Consider the following 9,279-nt stretch of genomic DNA (forward strand, 5'->3'; position numbering starts at 1 on the left):
CAGGCTGAAATGATGGTTACCCCTCAGTTTTAGATTTAAGAAGGAAATGATGGTTACCCCTCAGTTTTAGATTTAAGAAGGAAAAGTTTATTTTTACTTATACATGTAAGTAAAAATAAATAGATGGGTAGACGATAGCAAGATGACAGTCAGATAGATAGATAGACAGACAGACAGATAGATAATAAATAGATGATAGATAGGTAGATAGATATGGAGTCAGACAAGTTCCAAATGGAGAAAATGTGACTTGACCAAAATTTGTGGGAGAAAAGACTAAAGTTAATTGACCACAAGCTCAGTACAAACCAACAGTAGCACACAGATGCCCTCTAACATAGTGGACAAGAACTTAAACTTCAACATCAGCAAAGCTGGACTCACAGTGCGAGTTCATCACTTAATAGCTGTGTGACCTTGGGCAATTTGCTTAACTTTTAAAGCCTTGGGCTCCTCTTCTATCAAATGAGTATTCTACAATGTCATATTACTAGTGATAGAACTTGGTTTACAATTCAAGTCTTGTGATCCTCAGCCAGTGCTTTTTCCATGGAGGGCTACCTTCAAATGGTTGAAAAAGACATTTTAGGAAAAAGGATTAGAATTATTCCATGGGATCTTAGAAGGCCAACCAACATCAGGTCAATGGAGGGGCTTTATGAAGAAGCTGATTTTAGCTCAAGTCCTGGAAGAACACCGTGCCTGGCAGGCCAGCATGGAACAGGCCCTCCCATGAAACAGAGCCTTCATGGCACCGTACAGAGCAAACAGGCAGCAGGTGTATGATCAGCTGTGGGGAATTCTGCTGCAGTCATCCGATGAGGATGAAAAATGGGACCAATGGTCTATGAGGTCTCTCCAGCTCTAGGATTTCAGAGATTTCTATGATTCTGGGTTTCTATGATTTTGCAAGTGACGTGAAGAAAGGTTTTTACCAAAGAATCTATCATCATCGACTTTGCTTTATGGCAAGCCAAATTTACATGTATTTGAAGTGACAGGAAAAGAAATTCCCTTTCTCAGCATTCACCAGAGGGTGAAAGTAATAGCACAAATGATTCTGAAGTCCCCCACAATTCCAAGCGGCCCACGGAACAACCATGAGCTGCTCCCCTATTTTCTAGCAATTACCTTTTTGCCTTTCGGCAAGTTTGTGAAATATCACTGGCACTGCACACACCCCAAGTTTGTTTGTCTGCTCTGTCCGTCCCCTGCTGCAGATGCCTTAATTTCCTTATGCTGTTTCCCATCCCATGGAAACCTGATGTAAGCAACTTCATTCTCCTTAAATCATTAACTTATTCACTCATTCATTCATTTATTCATTCAGCCAATATCTATGACTCACTACTTCTAAGAAATAGTTCCCATTTGATGAACACATGTCACGTGCCTGGAGTTTTACACATTTCAGCTCAACTAATCATGTAAGCAACACTAGGAGCTTTACACCTTTTTAAGATAAGAAGATTAAAACTCACAGAATCAAATGAATCCACTCAAGATTGCACAGCTAAAAAGTGATGCAACTTGGCTGTTCTCATTCTACTACATTCTTATAAGTCAGGCCCTGTGCTGTGAGTAAGCTGGAGAGCAGAGCTACAGTCTCTTCTCTCCATCAGCTTACCCCTGGACAGTGGACATCCCATGCACACAGATAACTAACTTAGAGGTCTGTACACGATAATTACATCATACATTTTGGACAGAAACATGATTAGAATAGCCCTCCAGGGAGCAACTTGATAATATATATCAAAAGTCTTAGAAGCTGTAATGGTTAATTTTACATGTCCACTTGACTGGGCTAAGGGGTGCCCAGAGAACTGGGAAGACATTATTTCTGGGTGTGTCTGAGGGAAGAGATTAGCATTTGAATCAGTAGACTGAGTAGAGAAGATCTGCCCTCATGAATGTGGGTGGGCATCATTCAATTGGTGGAGGGCCTGAATAGCACAAATAAGGCAGAAAAAGGGCGAATTGTCTTCCTCTCTTCTTGAGCTGGGTCATGGGACATCCATTTTCTCCTGTCTCCGGACCTCAAGCTCCTGGTCTTAGCCTTGGTCCCTGGGATTTACACTGTCCCTCCCCTCTCCCCTCCCCCAGCCTCCGCCCTCCCATTCTCAGGCCTTCAGCCTCATCCTGGGACTTACCCTGCCAGCTTTCCTGGTTCTCCAGCTGCAGACGACATATGGTGGTCTATCTCAGCCTCCATAATTGCATTAGCCAATTCCCATAATAAATCTCCTCTTATGTATCTACACTGGCTTTGTTCCTCTGGAGAACTAATACAGAAGTCCATATTATTTGACATTAAATGATCGCTTCTGATAATTTAACTTTCCAGCTATGATGTAGTAGGTTTTAGCAGACTAATACTCCCAAAGAAAACAACTAGAAAGCTGAATATAATACAAAGGAACAACTGTTTGAGGTCGTGAAAGAGCTGCTTGGACAGCCAGGACATGAGAAGCCAAGATTCTAGAATGAAGAGAAAGTCTTTGAGGTAACCCCAACATTTTGCATGCAGCTGTTTTTCCCCCATGACATTTGTTGATTCTCGGTAGAATGGTAGAAGAAGCCTGAAAACTAGAAAAATGACAGCTGCTAAGAAGCAGGACATCAACAGATCTTTCAGCAATCCCACAGGACTGGAAAGACAAAAATTAAAATTGGGGGAGCATGTAAAAAGAACAAACTTTCAGTTTTAAAATAAATAAATCATGGAGTGGAATGTACAGCATGGTGACGACAGTGGATAACACTGTATTATATATTTGAAAGTTTCTAAGAGAGTAAATAAAAAATTCTCATCGCAAGGAAAAAACCTTGTAACTGTGTGTGGTGATGGATGTTTTAACTAGACTTGTTGTGCTGATCATTTCACAATATATACATATATCAAGTCACGATGTTGTACACCTGAAACGAATGTTATATGTCAATTACATATCAATTTTTAAAAATTTCCTCCCTGTCTTAGACCATTAGGGCTGCTATAATAGAATACCATAGACTGGGTGACTCGTAAACAGCAACCATTTATTTCTTACAGTTCTGGAGACCGGGCAGTCCAAGATCATGGAACCAGCAGGTTTGGTGTCTGGTGGGAGCCTGCTTCCTCATCTTCTCACTGTCCCCTCACATGACAAAAGAGGGGAGGGATCCCTCTGGGGCCTCTTTTATAAGGACACTAATCCCATTCATGAGGAAGTGAGTTCAACATTTGACAATTACCTTTGAGGTACTTTCCAAAGTCTTAAGCTACACAGGGAAGCTATAGTAGTCTCACTATAATGAAGATTTAAGAAAAAAAGATTGGAGTTTAAGACCTTCCAGGAAGAGACTCCTCTAGTAAATACGAATGCTCTAGTAAATAGTAGGTATTAGTTGGGACATCTGGACGTTCACACCATAGAAATGAGGATGAGGAACAAACCAAACAGAAACAAGCCTTGCAGAGACTGCAGCTCAGTCTCAGAACAGTCCTGCTTGAACTGCTTATTGGAAGATGGTGTAAATCCTTTCTGGAGGAAGATTGTTTCACCCAGAATACTTCTTACGTTTTTTTAATACAAAATGCCTGGCCTTTAATAAATAATTACCAGCCATGAAAAGAAACAAGACCAAAAAATAAGTAGGCAGTAAAAACAGACGTACAGGTAACCCAGATATTGGAGTTACCAAACAGGCTTTAAAATAATTGAAATAACTGGGATTTGTATGTTCAAGAAAATCGATGACAAAATGGAAAATTTCACTAAAAAGGGAGAAGACACACAATGGGGCAGAAGCAATGTATTAAGAGATAACATCCTAGATATTTCAAAAACTCACAAAAGTCATCAAGGAAAATTCAGAGATGCTCTAGAACCTAAGTGGGATAAACATAAAGAAAACCACAACTTTGTATATCCTCATAAAACTGCTGGAAACGAAGACCAAAATCTTAAAAGCAGTCAGAGAAAACACAGACCCGTTACGTTCAGGGGAGCAACAGACCAAAACACAAACAAAACCCAAAGGAATGATGACTTTAAAGTGCTGAAAGAAAATAAATACCCACCGAAAATCCTATATCCACTGACTGAAGATATCCTTCAGAAATGAAGATAAATTGACATTTCAGGCACATAAAGACAGAGAATTCATTGCCATCAGATTTCCATTAAAGGAAATACTATGTTGTGATGGATGTTAACTAGACTTATTGTGCCGATCATTTCACAATATATACAAATATCAAATCACTATGTTGTATACCTGAAACTAACATAATGCTATTTGTCAATTATATCTCAATAAAAAAAAGAAAAAGGAAATATTAATGAAAATTCTTACATAAGGAAAATAATACCAGGTAAAAACAGAAATGCATGAATAGAAAGGGTAAATCAGTGACATTAATTTTGACAGTATTAAGAAACAATAAAAATGTTTTGTAGGGTTGGCAATGTATGTAGAATTAAAATGCATACCAACAATAACAAAAAGAGGCAAGAAGACGAGATGGGTTACGTTATTCTTTAGGAAGCTTTGTTTAACATGAAATGGTAAGCATATAAATCAGATTAGAAGCCAGTAAGTCAAGGAATGATATTGTAATCTCTAAGGTAACAACTAAAAGAATAATAAAAGGATGAATAACAAACAAGCTAATGAAAAGAAAAGTGGAATAATAAAAACACTCAATTAAAAGAAAATAAGACAAAAAGGAGAGAAAAGGAACCATAAGACAGGTGAACATAAAGAAAGCAAATGTTAAGAAGATAGATATAAACCAAATTATCTCAGTAATTACATTAAATATAAACAGAATAAAGGACTCAGAGGAAAAGAATATACAAATCAATTTTCACTGCAAAGTAAAGGAGCTGTTACAGTGGAGGATTACTGGACTGAATGTCAATATTATGACATAGTATAAGTGTGTTTCATGTTTGGTAATTGCAATCATTGTTGCTTTTGTTGTGGTCATCCATGTACAATGCTTGGTGTCAGTCTATCTATCTCTTGTAAAAATAAAATACAGTGTGTGTGTGTGGAAAAAAAAAAAAAAAAAAAGAAACACATGATCGACACTAAAAAAAATAAATAAATAAACAGAATAAGAGCTCCAATTAAAAGACAAATATTGTCCATCTGTATAACAACCACAAGAACAACAAAACCAAAACAACTATGCAGCTCACAAGATACACGCCCTAATATGAGGAGATGATTGAAAGTCCTCAATCACAGAAAGGTTGAAAGTAAAACATGGGAAAAGATAAACCATGTGTATGCTAACAAAAAAGTATTATAACTACATTAATATCAAACAAAGTAAACTTTAAGGCGAGAAACACCACTAAAGATAAAACATATTCACAATGATAAAAACTCGAGTCCATCAGGGAACTATGATAATTCTAAATAATATAGTTTCACAAATTGAAGAACTAAAGGAAAAATATACAATGAAATGACAGTAGGAGACTTTAACAAATCTCTTTTAGCATATGAAAGAAAAAATAGGCAAAAAATTAATAAATCAGTAAGGATATAGGAGATATGAACAACAAAATTAACAAATTTGATTTGACATATGTAGACTACTCCACCCAACAATAAAAAAGTAGTCATTCATTCCATGTACGCATGGAACATCTACAAAATTGGCCTTATGCTTTCCATAAATAAATTCTCCAGAAATTTCAAATTATTAAAATAATTCAGAGCATATCTGCTGACCACAGTGAAACACCTGAATGTTTGGAAATTGAGCAAGTCACCTTTTAAAATAATATTTTTAAAAATCCACCCTGAGTCAAAGAATAAATCACAAAAAAATTAGAAAATATTTTGAATTATACTATAATGGAAATAGACATCAACCTTCAGAATGTGGCTAAAATTATGCCTAAAGGAAAATGTGTCATGTTAAGTGCACCTACTAGCCAAAGGAAAAGGCTGAAAATCAACTATTTACACATCCATCTCAAGCAGTTAGTACATAAAATGGTACACTGAATCCAAAAATGTAAGAAATAATAAAAATAACAATGTGAATTAATGAAATAGAAAACAAATGTACAAGAAAGAAAATCAATCAAGTTGCCTCTTTAAAAAGATAATAAGAATAAACACCTAACAAGACCAATCAAGAAAAAAGAATGCAAAAGTTGCCAAAATCAAGAATGGAATGAAAAAGGAAACATCACTATCAATTCTATAGACTTTAAATGATATTAAGAGATCAGCTCAGCAGCTCCAGGTGGCTGGGTGGGACCTGAGGTGACAGGGCTGGTAAGGCCCCAGAGGAATCACTGTCCTGCACAGAGGCAGGTCTGAGGGGCTTGCTGACCCACACCAGAGCCTGAATAGGGACTGTCAACTGGCCCTGCTCTGCTCACGGACTCCGATGGCAGCAGCTGGGCTGACAGACCTTCCTCGTTCTCCAGGCCTTCGCCCGCCCTGACCTCCACCCAACTCCTAAAGCCACAAGAGAGGGGCACCCGCGCACATCTCTGCAGCCCAGGCCCCTGTGCCCAGGCCTGTGAGGTTCTCCTGGGTGGCGTCCCGTTTCTGACAGCCAGTGCAATGGAGTGTGGGAAGAGTGTTTCAGGCAGAGGGGCCACCGGGTGTAAAAGCTGGGAGGTGGGACTGAGCCGGGAAGACCCAGGAAACCTGGGTTCCTTCTTGTGTCTGAAGGAATGGAGAGTATGAGCAAAGTCATGCCTGGAACGGCGGGCTGAAGTGCTGGACTTCATTCTGAGGGTCCTGGAGGGTCGTGAACAGGAGGAGGATGCAGTCTGAGTCAGGGTTTTAAGAGCTTTACAATGTATTCAAATGTCAAGTCACTATGGTGTATACTCGAAACTAAAATAATGTTGTATGTCGACTATACTTCAATTCTAAAAAAAAGAAAAAATAGATAAGTTGTACTTCATCAAATTTTAAAACTTTTGTGCATTGAAGGATACTATCAAGAAAATGAGGGGACTTCCCTCGTGGTCCAGTGGGTAAGACTCTGCACTCCTAATGCAGGGGGCCTGGGTTCGATCCCTGGCCAGGGAACTAGATCCCACAAGCATGCCGCAACTAAAAGTCCACATGCCGCAACTAAAGATCCTGTGTGCAGCAACTAAGACCTGGCGCAGCCAAAATAAATAAATAAATAAAAATAAATAAATATTTTTTTAAAAAAAAGAAAATGAGAAGACAACCCACAGAATAAGAGAAAATGCTTGCAAGTCATGTATCTGGTAAAAGGTTAATATCCAGAATATATTAAAAATGCCTACGGCTCAACAAGAAAACAAACACCCCAATTCAAAAATGGACAAAGGACTTAGGCATTTCTCCAAGGAAAATGTACAAATAGCCAATAAGCACATGAAAAGATACTCAACACCACTAGTCATTAGGGAAATGCAAATCAAAGCCATGAGATATCACTTCACACCCTAAATAAGATGGCTTATAAAAAAGAAACAAAAAATAACAAGTGTTGACAAGGACGTGGAGAAATTGGAACTCCTGTGAATTGCTGGTGGGAATGTAAAACGGTGCAGCCACTGTAGACAACAGTGTGACAGTTCCTCAGAAAGTTAAACGTAGAATTACTATATGATCGAGCAATTCCACCTCTAGGTATAAACACAAAAGAATTGATTCCAACAGATCCTGTACACCCATGTTTATAGTAGCGTTATTCACAACAGTCAAAAGATAGAAACAATCCAAAAATCCATCAACAGATGAATGAATAAACAAAATGTAGTATATACTTGCAAGAGAGTATTATTCAGCCTTAAAAAGGAATGAAATTCTGACACATGTTACAACATAGATAACCTTGAGGACACTATGCTAAGTGAAATAAGTCAGACAAGAGGACAAATATTGGGTGATTTCATTTACATGAGAAACCTAGAATAATCAAATTCATATGGACAGAAAGTAAAATAGAGGTTACCAGGGCTGAGGGAAGAGGGGAATGGGAATTTTTTTTTTTTTTTTTAGAAATTTCATGTAATGTCTGAAACATTTATATTAAGATATTTCCATACATATTTCCATACAAATACAAATATAAGATTTTTAGAAATTTCATGTAATGTCTGAAACATTTATATTAACATATTTCCATACAAATAACCCAATGAAAGTTTAGTATTAGTTGCTTTGTTTGTTTTTTTATACTGCAGGTTCTTATTAGGCATCAATTTTATACACATCAGTGTATACATGTCAATCCCAATCGCCCAATTCAGCACACCACCATCCCCACCTCACCGCAGTTTTCCCCCCTTGGTGTCCATATGTCCATTCTCTACATCTGTGTCTCAACTTCTGCCCTGCAAACTGGGTCATCTGTACCATTTTTCTAGGTTCCACATACATGCATTAATATACGATATTTGTTTTTCTCTTTCTGACTTACTTCACTCTGTATGACAGTCTCTAGATCCATCCACGTCTCAACAAATGACTCAATTTCGTTCCTTTTTATGGCTGAGTAATAGGGGAATGGGAATTTATTATTTAATGGGCACAGAGTATTTGTTCAAGATGCCAAAAATGTTCTGGAATTGAATAGTATACAACATTGGGAAGGTATTTAATGTCACTGAATTATACACCTAAAAATGGTTAAAATTGTCAATCTTGTGTTAAGTATATGTTACCACAATTTTTAAAAGTAATACAGAAAATTCAATCAACGTAATTCACCAATTAACAGAATGAAGAAGAAACACCATGATCATTTCAATAGATGTAGAAATACCATTTGATAAAATTCAACACCCATTTGTGAATAATTTTATGTCTTCGCTTACTAGGGATAGAGGAAACTTAACTAAATATCTGTAAAAATCTTAACTAAGTATCTTTTTTAAAAAGCTACAGCAAATGGGGCTTCCCTGGTGGCACAATGGTTAAGAATCTGCCTGCCAGTGCAGGGGACACAGGTTCGAGCCCTGGTCCAGGAATATCCCACATGCCGCAGAGCAGCTAAGCCTGTGCGCCACAGCTACTGAAGCCCGCATGCCTAGAGCCCGTGCACCGCAATGAAGAGTAGCCCCCGCTCGCCGCAACTAGAGAAAGCCCGCACACAGCAACGAAGACCCAATGCAGCCAAAATAAATAATTTAATTAATTTTTTGAAAAAGAAAGAAATATTAAGCTATAGTAATTAAGGCAATGTAATTTCAGCACAAAGATAAATAGAGCGATAGAACAGAATAGAGAATCTAAAACCTGGTCATATGTATAAGGTCACTTGACTTATGA

At 37.7% G+C, this 9,279-nt stretch overlaps 1 non-coding gene across 1 annotated transcript; it reads left to right on the forward strand.

The window, feature by feature from the left end:
* The first annotated feature begins 6,986 nt into the window (after window positions 1-6,986).
* On the forward strand, window positions 6,987-7,059 carry TRNAR-CCU (transfer RNA arginine (anticodon CCU)). Its single transcript has one exon. It is a non-coding gene; the product is annotated as a tRNA-Arg (tRNA).
* Window positions 7,060-9,279: the final 2,220 nt, after the last annotated feature.

Source organism: Balaenoptera acutorostrata, chromosome 13, assembly GCF_949987535.1.
Source record: "Balaenoptera acutorostrata chromosome 13, mBalAcu1.1, whole genome shotgun sequence".
NCBI classification, from domain to species: Eukaryota; Metazoa; Chordata; class Mammalia; order Artiodactyla; family Balaenopteridae; genus Balaenoptera; species Balaenoptera acutorostrata.